The sequence below is a fragment of the Carassius gibelio genome, chromosome B20 (genome assembly GCF_023724105.1).
Source record: "Carassius gibelio isolate Cgi1373 ecotype wild population from Czech Republic chromosome B20, carGib1.2-hapl.c, whole genome shotgun sequence".
In the NCBI taxonomy this organism is placed as follows: Eukaryota; Metazoa; Chordata; class Actinopteri; order Cypriniformes; family Cyprinidae; genus Carassius; species Carassius gibelio.
Window position 1 is genome coordinate 470992 of NC_068415.1, and position 12470 is coordinate 483461.

Below are 12470 nucleotides of genomic sequence, written 5' to 3' on the forward strand. Positions count from 1 at the left end.
ATTTAACTTTTTTAATAATACCACTTAAGAATGTGCTCAATTAAAATTCAAGAAAGTTCAGAACGTAAGATGAAGAAAAAAAGAAAAAGCAAGAATGCTATGAGATGCTGGCTGAGACCTACTAATTGTCACCCCTCTTGTACAGTGGGGGCACCTGTTGTCTGCTGAATGGTCAGTTTGAATATCTCAGATTTGGTTTAAGTCACATGGTCAAGGATAAATGTAGAATGTAACCTGTCTGCTTTCTCTCTTGAGACTAGACTCATGTCCCTCATGGCATCTCTCTCAATACTTCTCATGTGTTAAAGCTACATTATCTTTCTTTCTCAATCTCAGGTAACATACCACATAGACGCTGGCTATTATTAACTGTACACATATTAACAATTATTCCATCATGCAAATACTTTGTAGTAATTTCAGGAGTCAATACTGCTAATAAATATGGATGACACTTCTATTCAGAAAGAAATGTTTTTAAAAACCTGCATTTACTTAAAATAGTAATATTAATTAATTCTTCGTAATTCTTGCTATTATAACATATTCTGTCTTCTCACATTTTTGATTTACCAAACCAAGATTTACTGGCTCTCACATTGCTGCAGCAAAGCCAAATCTTAGTGTGGTCAGGAGACCTTCTCAGGTTGAAGACCTACCCAGCGCAGCAGTGTCTTGTGCCTCTATACCAAGCAGTACTGTCTCTGTAAGTAATGGCATAATCCATAAAGTATTCTATGAAGACACTTTTCACGTTCCATTCTGTACAAATTATTAAACTTGTTCAATTTTTTTTTTATACCAGAAAACCATATTTTTGTCGATGTTTCAGGGTGTGCCAGTGTTCCAGGGTCTGCAAATGGTTCAGAGACTGTCAGCGGTCCATAGGATGCCACTGTTACAGCCTATTGTGCAGAGCACCAATTCTCAACCAGCTCCACAAACCATGCCCAAGAGACCCTACAAGGCAAACACTTGCAGGAAGTGTGGACAATTCAAAACCAGTGCAACGGGACATAGCCAGTACAGGGGCAAGGTGTATATACTGTCCACAGACTGAGAACATTACAAAAGAAAAGTGGTTAGAGTAAATGCGGAGAACCTTCTCCCAAATAATGTATACACTGTATATTTTTATTTATTGTTGTGTGTATATAGTTGTTTAAATATAGTTCACTATTGTTAATATTTGTGTCTAACATTATTTTATTTAACTTGATTTTTTAATCCTATTTAACTTTTACTTTTACCTTTTTAATTTATTGTTTGAAAACTTCATTTAATATTCATTACTGTTCTGTTAGCATAATTGTAAAATAAATAAAAAAAGCAAATTGAGAAATGTGTTTTGATTTCTACATTTATTTTCCTTTTAATTTTTTTTTTTTTTTTTGAAAACTTATATAAATTTAATTTGTTTAATATTCATTACTGTTATGTTGGCATAATTGTAAAAAAAAAAAGAGAATGATTGCTTTTTTATTTGTACTTTAGTAAACATTTCATCAGTACACTGCAACAATAGAACGTATTCCTATAAAAAGATAATTTGCACTTTGTCATTTGTCACAGACATTTTTAAGCATAATAATGACTATTTTTGCATCCTGTTTTAATTAAAAATGACAGATTTAAAGGTGTCTTGAATGAATGTAACCTTAAAAAAATTTTTTGATTTAATATCAATAAAATCACAACTAATAACATGCTTAAAATAAATATGAATACAACTACACACAATAACATGCTTAATCAGAATAAAAAATAATACAACAACTACTAAATAACTAATAATAACAAAACACATTTCCATTGGTGTATTAAAATGTAATGAAAAAAATATCAAACAAGCACATATATACATTTAATTAACCTTGAAACTTCATTTATTTAAAGCAATTAACAATAAAACAAAAAGTTGTCTTTAGCTGGATTCGAACCCGGGTCGAGGGGAGCACCTGCAATAGAAAACAGTGTAATATAAATGCGCGAATTTACCGCAAGAAGAAACCGGAAGATGTATCACTGCGCGCATGCTAAGGAAGATCCGTCTTTGAACGTCAAATTTGACCCTTTCTTTTCTTCATTTTTTCTTTCTCTTCTTCCCCTTCTCTTTTTCTTCCTTCCCTCTTTTCTTCCCTTCTTCCCCGTCTTTGACGGACTATTGTTCCCCAGCTTGAGCGCAGCGCCTTAGACCGCTCGGCCATCCTGACACCCTTGCCTGGCTAGAGATGCCCTGTTCGAGCCACACCTGAAACCAGGGACCTAGAAGCTACTTTATCTCTGTTCGGGCCCCCTCTAGCCCACGGGCCTCGTTGGCGCAGTTAGGCAGCGTGTCAGTCTCATAATCTGAAGGTCGTGAGTTCGAGCCTCACACGGGGCAGGGTGGTGCTTTTTTTCTGATAACTGAGAGAGCTTAGACCAGGGGTATCAAACTAAATTCCTTTAGGGCCCGAGCCCTGTAGAGTGTTGTTCCAACCCTTCTCAAAAACACAAGGCGTGTAGTTTTCAAATGAGCCTGAAGGGCATGATTGGTTGGATCAGGTGTGTTCAATCAGGCTTGAATCTAAACTCTGCAGGTCTCCGGCCTTCCGGGGACTGAGTTTGACACCCGTGGCTCAGAAAGACAGAGTGAGGTTCTCTGTCCCCTTTCGTGTGGGTTTCCCTGTGTCTCCTGGGGGCAAAAGGCCACAGCTCCTCTTCAGGGCAGGTGAAATGATGCTTTGTGGAAAACTGTGAGGTTCCAGGTAAATTCCCTGAATCTCATCCAGCGACATTGCGTGTAGGCCCGTGCAATCCTTTTATTTACAATGAAGTCAAAATTCTGCATTCATGCTGGCTAATGCTACACGAAGGCAGTAATGGCATCCCTCTCATATTCATGTAACACGTGGCCACGTCCTCCTGAGGTTTTGTGAAGTTTCAAAGGCCATATTGCTGCACTGGCCCGGTCCTGAAGATTTGCCTTGTACAACGTTCGGAAGATTAGACCCTTCCGATCAGAGCAGGCCACACAACTCCTTGTCCAAGCTCTCTGTTTTCTCCAGACCGGACTACTGTTACGCTCCCTTGGCGGGTCTTCCGGCACGTACTATCAAGCCTCTGCAACTGATCCAGGATGCAGCAGCGAGAGTGGTCTTCAACGAGCCAAAGAAAGCCCACGTCACACCTCTCTTCATAATTTTGCACTGGCTACCAATAGCTGTTCGCATCAGATTCAAGGTACTGATGTTTGCCTACAAGATAACCACTGGCTCTGCAGCAACATACCTAAAGTCGCTGGTTCAGAACTATGCTTGCTTTCTGCAAGTAAACGATGCCTCGTGGTGCCATCCCAAAGAGGCACAAAATCACTCTCAAGGACCTTTTCCTGGACTGTTCCCAGCTGGTGGATCTGCTTGCCTATCTCAATTCGAGCAGCGGAGGCTTTAACCATTTTCAAAAAGTGTCTAAAAACTCATCCTTGCCTTCAACGCCTGCCCAATTAATACTAGCATCTGCCTAATGCGTTGTTTTGTCAAAGTTAACGCCCTGCTGGCCCAACGTGGCAGAAGACTGAAGTCTCTGTCTGCAGCCAAAGGATAGGTCTGTCAGAAGTGGGATTCGAACCCACGCCTCCAGGGGAGACTGCGACCTGAACCTGACCTTAGACCGCTCGGCCATCCTGACACCCTTGCCTGGCTAGAGATGCCCTGTTCGAGCCACACCTGAAACCAGGGACCTAGAAGCTACTTTATCTCTGTTCGGGCCCCCTCTAGCCCACGGGCCTCGTTGGCGCAGTTAGGCAGCGCGTCAGTCTCATAATCTGAAGGTCGTGAGTTCGAGCCTCACACGGGGCAGGGTGGTGCTTTTTTTCTGATAACTGAGAGAGCTTAGACCAGGGGTATCAAACTAAATTCCTTTAGGGCCCGAGCCCTGTAGAGTGTTGTTCCAACCCTTCTCAAAAACACAAGGCGTGTAGTTTTCAAATGAGCCTGAAGGGCATGATTGGTTGGATCAGGTGTGTTCAATCAGGCTTGAATCTAAACTCTGCAGGTCTCCGGCCTTCCGGGGACTGAGTTTGACACCCGTGGCTCAGAAAGACAGAGTGAGGTTCTCTGTCCCCTTTCGTGTGGGTTTCCCTGTGTCTCCTGGGGGCAAAAGGCCACAGCTCCTCTTCAGGGCAGGTGAAATGATGCTTTGTGGAAAACTGTGAGGTTCCAGGTAAATTCCCTGAATCTCATCCAGCGACATTGCGTGTAGGCCCGTGCAATCCTTTTATTTACAATGAAGTCAAAATTCTGCATTCATGCTGGCTAATGCTACACGAAGGCAGTAATAGCATCCCTCTCATATTCATGTAACACGTGGCCACGTCCTCCTGAGGTTTTGTGAAGTTTCAAAGGCCATATTGCTGCACTGGCCCGGTCCTGAAGATTTGCCTTGTACAACGTTCGGAAGATTAGACCCTTCCGATCAGAGCAGGCCACACAACTCCTTGTCCAAGCTCTCTGTTTTCTCCAGACCGGACTACTGTTACGCTCCCTTGGCGGGTCTTCCGGCACGTACTATCAAGCCTCTGCAACTGATCCAGGATGCAGCAGCGAGAGTGGTCTTCAACGAGCCAAAGAAAGCCCACGTCACACCTCTCTTCATAATTTTGCACTGGCTACCAATAGCTGTTCGCATCAGATTCAAGGTACTGATGTTTGCCTACAAGATAACCACTGGCTCTGCAGCAACATACCTAAAGTCGCTGGTTCAGAACTATGCTTGCTTTCTGCAAGTGAACGATGCCTCGTGGTGCCATCCCAAAGAGGCACAAAATCACTCTCAAGGACCTTTTCCTGGACTGTTCCCAGCTGGTGGATCTGCTTGCCTATCTCAATTCGAGCAGCGGAGGCTTTAACCATTTTCAAAAAGTGTCTAAAAACTCATCCTTGCCTTCAACGCCTGCCCAATTAATACTAGCATCTGCCTAATGCGTTGTTTTGTCAAAGTTAACGCCCTGCTGGCCCAACGTGGCAGAAGACTGAAGTCTCTGTCTGCAGCCAAAGGATAGGTCTGTCAGAAGTGGGATTCGAACCCACGCCTCCAGGGGAGACTGCGACCTGAACGCAGCGCCTTAGACCGCTCGGCCATCCTGACACCCTTGCCTGGCTAGAGATGCCCTGTTCGAGCCACACCTGAAACCAGGGACCTAGAAGCTACTTTATCTCTGTTCGGGCCCCCTCTAGCCCACGGGCCTCGTTGGCGCAGTTAGGCAGCGCGTCAGTCTCATAATCTGAAGGTCGTGAGTTCGAGCCTCACACGGGGCAGGGTGGTGGTTTTTTTTCTGATAACTGAGAGAGCTTAGACCAGGGGTATCAAACTAAATTCCTTTAGGGCCCGAGCCCTGTAGAGTGTTGTTCCAACCCTTCTCAAAAACACAAGGCGTGTAGTTTTCAAATGAGCCTGAAGGGCATGATTGGTTGGATCAGGTGTGTTCAATCAGGCTTGAATCTAAACTCTGCAGGTCTCCGGCCTTCCGGGGACTGAGTTTGACACCCGTGGCTCAGAAAGACAGAGTGAGGTTCTCTGTCCCCTTTCGTGTGGGTTTCCCTGTGTCTCCTGGGGGCAAAAGGCCACAGCTCCTCTTCAGGGCAGGTGAAATGATGCTTTGTGGAAAACTGTGAGGTTCCAGGTAAATTCCCTGAATCTCATCCAGCGACATTGCGTGTAGGCCCGTGCAATCCTTTTATTTACAATGAAGTCAAAATTCTGCATTCATGCTGGCTAATGCTACACGAAGGCAGTAATAGCATCCCTCTCATATTCATGTAACACGTGGCCACGTCCTCCTGAGGTTTTGTGAAGTTTCAAAGGCCATATTGCTGCACTGGCCCGGTCCTGAAGATTTGCCTTGTACAACGTTCGGAAGATTAGACCCTTCCGATCAGAGCAGGCCACACAACTCCTTGTCCAAGCTCTCTGTTTTCTCCAGACCGGACTACTGTTACGCTCCCTTGGCGGGTCTTCCGGCACGTACTATCAAGCCTCTGCAACTGATCCAGGATGCAGCAGCGAGAGTGGTCTTCAACGAGCCAAAGAAAGCCCACGTCACACCTCTCTTCATAATTTTGCACTGGCTACCAATAGCTTTTCGCATCAGATTCAAGGTACTGATGTTTGCCTACAAGATAACCACTGGCTCTGCAGCAACATACCTAAAGTCGCTGGTTCAGAACTATGCTTGCTTTCTGCAAGTGAACGATGCCTCGTGGTGCCATCCCAAAGAGGCACAAAATCACTCTCAAGGACCTTTTCCTGGACTGTTCCCAGCTGGTGGATCTGCTTGCCTATCTCAATTCGAGCAGCGGAGGCTTTAACCATTTTCAAAAAGTGTCTAAAAACTCATCCTTGCCTTCAACGCCTGCCCAATTAATACTAGCATCTGCCTAATGCGTTGTTTTGTCAAAGTTAACGCCCTGCTGGCCCAACGTGGCAGAAGACTGAAGTCTCTGTCTGCAGCCAAAGGATAGGTCTGTCAGAAGTGGGATTCGAACCCACGCCTCCAGGGGAGACTGCGACCTGAACGCAGCGCCTTAGACCGCTCGGCCATCCTGACACACCCTTATGGTCGTGAGTTCGAGCCTCACACGGGGCAGGGTGGTGCTTTTTTTCTGATAACTGAGAGAGCTTAGACCAGGGGTATCAAACTAAATTCCTTTAGGGCCCGAGCCCTGTAGAGTGTTGTTCCAACCCTTCTCAAAAACACAAGGCGTGTAGTTTTCAAATGAGCCTGAAGGGCATGATTGGTTGGATCAGGTGTGTTCAATCAGGCTTGAATCTAAACTCTGCAGGTCTCCGGCCTTCCGGGGACTGAGTTTGACACCCGTGGCTCAGAAAGACAGAGTGAGGTTCTCTGTCCCCTTTCGTGTGGGTTTCCCTGTGTCTCCTGGGGGCAAAAGGCCACAGCTCCTCTTCAGGGCAGGTGAAATGATGCTTTGTGGAAAACTGTGAGGTTCCAGGTAAATTCCCTGAATCTCATCCAGCGACATTGCGTGTAGGCCCGTGCAATCCTTTTATTTACAATGAAGTCAAAATTCTGCATTCATGCTGGCTAATGCTACACGAAGGCAGTAATAGCATCCCTCTCATATTCATGTAACACGTGGCCACGTCCTCCTGAGGTTTTGTGAAGTTTCAAAGGCCATATTGCTGCACTGGCCCGGTCCTGAAGATTTGCCTTGTACAACGTTCGGAAGATTAGACCCTTCCGATCAGAGCAGGCCACACAACTCCTTGTCCAAGCTCTCTGTTTTCTCCAGACCGGACTACTGTTACGCTCCCTTGGCGGGTCTTCCGGCACGTACTATCAAGCCTCTGCAACTGATCCAGGATGCAGCAGCGAGAGTGGTCTTCAACGAGCCAAAGAAAGCCCACGTCACACCTCTCTTCATAATTTTGCACTGGCTACCAATAGCTGTTCGCATCAGATTCAAGGTACTGATGTTTGCCTACAAGATAACCACTGGCTCTGCAGCAACATACCTAAAGTCGCTGGTTCAGAACTATGCTTGCTTTCTGCAAGTGAACGATGCCTCGTGGTGCCATCCCAAAGAGGCACAAAATCACTCTCAAGGACCTTTTCCTGGTTTGTTCCCAGCTGGTGGATCTGCTTGCCTATCTCAATTCGAGCAGCGGAGGCTTTAACCATTTTCAAAAAGTGTCTAAAAACTCATCCTTGCCTTCAACGCCTGCCCAATTAATACTAGCATCTGCCTAATGCGTTGTTTTGTCAAAGTTAACGCCCTGCTGGCCCAACGTGGCAGAAGACTGAAGTCTCTGTCTGCAGCCAAAGGATAGGTCTGTCAGAAGTGGGATTCGAACCCACGCCTCCAGGGGAGACTGCGACCTGAACGCAGCGCCTTAGACCGCTCGGCCATCCTGACACCCTTGCCTGGCTAGAGATGCCCTGTTCGAGCCACACCTGAAACCAGGGACCTAGAAGCTACTTTATCTCTGTTCGGGCCCCCTCTAGCCCACGGGCCTCGTTGGCGCAGTTAGGCAGCGCGTCAGTCTCAAAATCCTTATGGTCGTGAGTTCGAGCCTCACACGGGGCAGGGTGGTGCTTTTTTTCTGATAACTGAGAGAGCTTAGACCAGGGGTATCAAACTAAATTCCTTTAGGGCCCGAGCCCTGTAGAGTGTTGTTCCAACCCTTCTCAAAAACACAAGGCGTGTAGTTTTCAAATGAGCCTGAAGGGCATGATTGGTTGGATCAGGTGTGTTCAATCAGGCTTGAATCTAAACTCTGCAGGTCTCCGGCCTTCCGGGGACTGAGTTTGACACCCGTGGCTCAGAAAGACAGAGTGAGGTTCTCTGTCCCCTTTCGTGTGGGTTTCCCTGTGTCTCCTGGGGGCAAAAGGCCACAGCTCCTCTTCAGGGCAGGTGAAATGATGCTTTGTGGAAAACTGTGAGGTTCCAGGTAAATTCCCTGAATCTCATCCAGCGACATTGCGTGTAGGCCCGTGCAATCCTTTTATTTACAATGAAGTCAAAATTCTGCATTCATGCTGGCTAATGCTACACGAAGGCAGTAATAGCATCCCTCTCATATTCATGTAACACGTGGCCACGTCCTCCTGAGGTTTTGTGAAGTTTCAAAGGCCATATTGCTGCACTGGCCCGGTCCTGAAGATTTGCCTTGTACAACGTTCGGAAGATTAGACCCTTCCGATCAGAGCAGGCCACACAACTCCTTGTCCAAGCTCTCTGTTTTCTCCAGACCGGACTACTGTTACGCTCCCTTGGCGGGTCTTCCGGCACGTACTATCAAGCCTCTGCAACTGATCCAGGATGCAGCAGCGAGAGTGGTCTTCAACGAGCCAAAGAAAGCCCACGTCACACCTCTCTTCATAATTTTGCACTGGCTACCAATAGCTGTTCGCATCAGATTCAAGGTACTGATGTTTGCCTACAAGATAACCACTGGCTCTGCAGCAACATACCTAAAGTCGCTGGTTCAGAACTATGCTTGCTTTCTGCAAGTGAACGATGCCTCGTGGTGCCATCCCAAAGAGGCACAAAATCACTCTCAAGGACCTTTTCCTGGACTGTTCCCAGCTGGTGGATCTGCTTGCCTATCTCAATTCGAGCAGCGGAGGCTTTAACCATTTTCAAAAAGTGTCTAAAAACTCATCCTTGCCTTCAACGCCTGCCCAATTAATACTAGCATCTGCCTAATGCGTTGTTTTGTCAAAGTTAACGCCCTGCTGGCCCAACGTGGCAGAAGACTGAAGTCTCTGTCTGCAGCCAAAGGATAGGTCTGTCAGAAGTGGGATTCGAACCCACGCCTCCAGGGGAGACTGCGACCTGAACGCAGCGCCTTAGACCGCTCGGCCATCCTGACACCCTTGCCTGGCTAGAGATGCCCTGTTCGAGCCACACCTGAAACCAGGGACCTAGAAGCTACTTTATCTCTGTTCGGGCCCCCTCTAGCCCACGGGCCTCGTTGGCGCAGTTAGGCAGCGCGTCAGTCTCATAATCTGAAGGTCGTGAGTTCGAGCCTCACACGGGGCAGGGTGGTGCTTTTTTTCTGATAACTGAGAGAGCTTAGACCAGGGGTATCAAACTAAATTCCTTTAGGGCCCGAGCCCTGTAGAGTGTTGTTCCAACCCTTCTCAAAAACACAAGGCGTGTAGTTTTCAAATGAGCCTGAAGGGCATGATTGGTTGGATCAGGTGTGTTCAATCAGGCTTGAATCTAAACTCTGCAGGTCTCCGGCCTTCCGGGGACTGAGTTTGACACCCGTGGCTCAGAAAGACAGAGTGAGGTTCTCTGTCCCCTTTCGTGTGGGTTTCCCTGTGTCTCCTGGGGGCAAAAGGCCACAGCTCCTCTTCAGGGCAGGTGAAATGATGCTTTGTGGAAAACTGTGAGGTTCCAGGTAAATTCCCTGAATCTCATCCAGCGACATTGCGTGTAGGCCCGTGCAATCCTTTTATTTACAATGAAGTCAAAATTCTGCATTCATGCTGGCTAATGCTACACGAAGGCAGTAATAGCATCCCTCTCATATTCATGTAACACGTGGCCACGTCCTCCTGAGGTTTTGTGAAGTTTCAAAGGCCATATTGCTGCACTGGCCCGGTCCTGAAGATTTGCCTTGTACAACGTTCGGAAGATTAGACCCTTCCGATCAGAGCAGGCCACACAACTCCTTGTCCAAGCTCTCTGTTTTCTCCAGACCGGACTACTGTTACGCTCCCTTGGCGGGTCTTCCGGCACGTACTATCAAGCCTCTGCAACTGATCCAGGATGCAGCAGCGAGAGTGGTCTTCAACGAGCCAAAGAAAGCCCACGTCACACCTCTCTTCATAATTTTGCACTGGCTACCAATAGCTTTTCGCATCAGATTCAAGGTACTGATGTTTGCCTACAAGATAACCACTGGCTCTGCAGCAACATACCTAAAGTCGCTGGTTCAGAACTATGCTTGCTTTCTGCAAGTGAACGATGCCTCGTGGTGCCATCCCAAAGAGGCACAAAATCACTCTCAAGGACCTTTTCCTGGACTGTTCCCAGCTGGTGGATCTGCTTGCCTATCTCAATTCGAGCAGCGGAGGCTTTAACCATTTTCAAAAAGTGTCTAAAAACTCATCCTTGCCTTCAACGCCTGCCCAATTAATACTAGCATCTGCCTAATGCGTTGTTTTGTCAAAGTTAACGCCCTGCTGGCCCAACGTGGCAGAAGACTGAAGTCTCTGTCTGCAGCCAAAGGATAGGTCTGTCAGAAGTGGGATTCGAACCCACGCCTCCAGGGGAGACTGCGACCTGAACGCAGCGCCTTAGACCGCTCGGCCATCCTGACACACCCTTATGGTCGTGAGTTCGAGCCTCACACGGGGCAGGGTGGTGCTTTTTTTCTGATAACTGAGAGAGCTTAGACCAGGGGTATCAAACTAAATTCCTTTAGGGCCCGAGCCCTGTAGAGTGTTGTTCCAACCCTTCTCAAAAACACAAGGCGTGTAGTTTTCAAATGAGCCTGAAGGGCATGATTGGTTGGATCAGGTGTGTTCAATCAGGCTTGAATCTAAACTCTGCAGGTCTCCGGCCTTCCGGGGACTGAGTTTGACACCCGTGGCTCAGAAAGACAGAGTGAGGTTCTCTGTCCCCTTTCGTGTGGGTTTCCCTGTGTCTCCTGGGGGCAAAAGGCCACAGCTCCTCTTCAGGGCAGGTGAAATGATGCTTTGTGGAAAACTGTGAGGTTCCAGGTAAATTCCCTGAATCTCATCCAGCGACATTGCGTGTAGGCCCGTGCAATCCTTTTATTTACAATGAAGTCAAAATTCTGCATTCATGCTGGCTAATGCTACACGAAGGCAGTAATAGCATCCCTCTCATATTCATGTAACACGTGGCCACGTCCTCCTGAGGTTTTGTGAAGTTTCAAAGGCCATATTGCTGCACTGGCCCGGTCCTGAAGATTTGCCTTGTACAACGTTCGGAAGATTAGACCCTTCCGATCAGAGCAGGCCACACAACTCCTTGTCCAAGCTCTCTGTTTTCTCCAGACCGGACTACTGTTACGCTCCCTTGGCGGGTCTTCCGGCACGTACTATCAAGCCTCTGCAACTGATCCAGGATGCAGCAGCGAGAGTGGTCTTCAACGAGCCAAAGAAAGCCCACGTCACACCTCTCTTCATAATTTTGCACTGGCTACCAATAGCTGTTCGCATCAGATTCAAGGTACTGATGTTTGCCTACAAGATAACCACTGGCTCTGCAGCAACATACCTAAAGTCGCTGGTTCAGAACTATGCTTGCTTTCTGCAAGTGAACGATGCCTCGTGGTGCCATCCCAAAGAGGCACAAAATCACTCTCAAGGACCTTTTCCTGGTTTGTTCCCAGCTGGTGGATCTGCTTGCCTATCTCAATTCGAGCAGCGGAGGCTTTAACCATTTTCAAAAAGTGTCTAAAAACTCATCCTTGCCTTCAACGCCTGCCCAATTAATACTAGCATCTGCCTAATGCGTTGTTTTGTCAAAGTTAACGCCCTGCTGGCCCAACGTGGCAGAAGACTGAAGTCTCTGTCTGCAGCCAAAGGATAGGTCTGTCAGAAGTGGGATTCGAACCCACGCCTCCAGGGGAGACTGCGACCTGAACGCAGCGCCTTAGACCGCTCGGCCATCCTGACACCCTTGCCTGGCTAGAGATGCCCTGTTCGAGCCACACCTGAAACCAGGGACCTAGAAGCTACTTTATCTCTGTTCGGGCCCCCTCTAGCCCACGGGCCTCGTTGGCGCAGTTAGGCAGCGCGTCAGTCTCAAAATCCTTATGGTCGTGAGTTCGAGCCTCACACGGGGCAGGGTGGTGCTTTTTTTCTGATAACTGAGAGAGCTTAGACCAGGGGTATCAAACTAAATTCCTTTAGGGCCCGAGCCCTGTAGAGTGTTGTTCCAACCCTTCTCAAAAACACAAGGCGTGTAGTTTTCAAATGAGCCTGAAGG

General features: G+C 47.5%; 11 non-coding genes across 11 annotated transcripts; 6 read left to right on the forward strand and 5 right to left on the reverse strand.

Annotated features, from left to right (window-relative positions):
* The first annotated feature begins 2309 nt into the window (after positions 1 to 2309).
* trnam-cau (transfer RNA methionine (anticodon CAU)) lies at positions 2310 to 2383 on the forward strand. Its single transcript has one exon. It is a non-coding gene; the product is annotated as a tRNA-Met (tRNA).
* A 1382-nt stretch (positions 2384 to 3765) lies between these two features.
* trnam-cau (transfer RNA methionine (anticodon CAU)) lies at positions 3766 to 3839 on the forward strand. The gene has a single exon. It is a non-coding gene; the product is annotated as a tRNA-Met (tRNA).
* A 1205-nt stretch (positions 3840 to 5044) lies between these two features.
* On the reverse strand, positions 5045 to 5127 carry trnal-cag (transfer RNA leucine (anticodon CAG)). The gene has a single exon. It is a non-coding gene; the product is annotated as a tRNA-Leu (tRNA).
* A 96-nt stretch (positions 5128 to 5223) lies between these two features.
* On the forward strand, positions 5224 to 5297 carry trnam-cau (transfer RNA methionine (anticodon CAU)). Its single transcript has one exon. It is a non-coding gene; the product is annotated as a tRNA-Met (tRNA).
* A 1206-nt stretch (positions 5298 to 6503) lies between these two features.
* Positions 6504 to 6586, reverse strand: trnal-cag (transfer RNA leucine (anticodon CAG)). The gene has a single exon. It is a non-coding gene; the product is annotated as a tRNA-Leu (tRNA).
* Positions 6587 to 7830: 1244 nt separating this feature from the next.
* Positions 7831 to 7913, reverse strand: trnal-cag (transfer RNA leucine (anticodon CAG)). Its single transcript has one exon. It is a non-coding gene; the product is annotated as a tRNA-Leu (tRNA).
* A 96-nt stretch (positions 7914 to 8009) lies between these two features.
* trnal-caa (transfer RNA leucine (anticodon CAA)) lies at positions 8010 to 8084 on the forward strand. The gene has a single exon. It is a non-coding gene; the product is annotated as a tRNA-Leu (tRNA).
* Positions 8085 to 9289: 1205 nt separating this feature from the next.
* Positions 9290 to 9372, reverse strand: trnal-cag (transfer RNA leucine (anticodon CAG)). The gene has a single exon. It is a non-coding gene; the product is annotated as a tRNA-Leu (tRNA).
* A 96-nt stretch (positions 9373 to 9468) lies between these two features.
* On the forward strand, positions 9469 to 9542 carry trnam-cau (transfer RNA methionine (anticodon CAU)). The gene has a single exon. It is a non-coding gene; the product is annotated as a tRNA-Met (tRNA).
* A 1205-nt stretch (positions 9543 to 10747) lies between these two features.
* Positions 10748 to 10830, reverse strand: trnal-cag (transfer RNA leucine (anticodon CAG)). The gene has a single exon. It is a non-coding gene; the product is annotated as a tRNA-Leu (tRNA).
* Positions 10831 to 12253: 1423 nt separating this feature from the next.
* trnal-caa (transfer RNA leucine (anticodon CAA)) lies at positions 12254 to 12328 on the forward strand. The gene has a single exon. It is a non-coding gene; the product is annotated as a tRNA-Leu (tRNA).
* Positions 12329 to 12470: the final 142 nt, after the last annotated feature.